The 929-nt window shown below is 42.6% G+C and overlaps 1 non-coding gene across 1 annotated transcript; it reads right to left on the bottom strand.

Annotated features, from left to right (window-relative positions):
• Positions 1-397: 397 nt before the first annotated feature.
• Positions 398-479, bottom strand: trnas-gcu (transfer RNA serine (anticodon GCU)). The gene has a single exon. It is a non-coding gene; the product is annotated as a tRNA-Ser (tRNA).
• Between the last annotated feature and the right edge of the window lie 450 nt (positions 480-929).

Genomic DNA, 929 nt, shown 5'->3' with positions numbered 1-929 from the left:
TCGTAGGTACTAAATGACCCCTCATTTTAAACTCCATCTGCCAAAGCATTGCTCACTCACTTAATCTATCAAGAAGATTTGAAAATAAATTTCTTGCCAAAGGATAATTTTCTGCATCTGCTCCCTCGCCATTTGCTTTTCCCATTTGTCTTTCACTTGGTGCAAATCGAGATGGAAGGAAGGAGGGGAGGAAAAATCCTGCTCCGTTTCGTGATCCCTATTTGATCTTCATTCCAGTGTAGTTTGGGTGATGAATTCCAATTGTCTGTCTCAATTTTAAGACAGTATAACCAATTCTGGAATCACTGTCTGGACAGGGACAAGAACAGGTTTCGAGGCTGACTTGACACATCAACTCCCCCAACAGAAGCAATACACTTAACAGCTCATAAACTGACGACAAGGATGGGATTTGAACCCACGTGTGCACAGCACAATGGATTAGCAGTCCATCACCTTAACCTCTCGGCCACCTTGTCAGTTGGTTAAATGTAGCTGTCACCTTCAGCACAGTTTCTGGCTGTGCAGCTAGCTGTGTAATGATGGAAAAAGACCTTCTGGAAGTAAATGAAGTTGGGAATGGAGTGGTGTGAAACATTTCCAGACCATGTCCAACTCGTTTCTACTCAATGTGAAAACCCACCACGGAAAGACTAGAACATACAATCATTTCATCACATCATGATTAACATCACTCAGACACCTGAACTATTAGGTCACTGACGAAGTCATGATGACCGAATTTCTCATGAAATTACAACTGAACTAACTGACTGGAAGAATTGCTTTAACTCCACGTGATCAGCGAGGCACAGCCTCAGGCCGACTTGTCGGGTGGTGTAAACAGATATCACTGCTTCTGATCTTCACCAGAACAGATAGTGAGATGTAACATTGATCATCAAACAGACTGTGAGAGAATACAACAG

This window comes from Heterodontus francisci, unplaced genomic scaffold, assembly GCF_036365525.1.
Source record: "Heterodontus francisci isolate sHetFra1 unplaced genomic scaffold, sHetFra1.hap1 HAP1_SCAFFOLD_102, whole genome shotgun sequence".
NCBI lineage: Eukaryota > Metazoa > Chordata > Chondrichthyes > Heterodontiformes > Heterodontidae > Heterodontus > Heterodontus francisci.
Note: the sequence above shows the minus strand (reverse complement) of the source record. Positions and strands in the feature narration are given on the sequence as shown.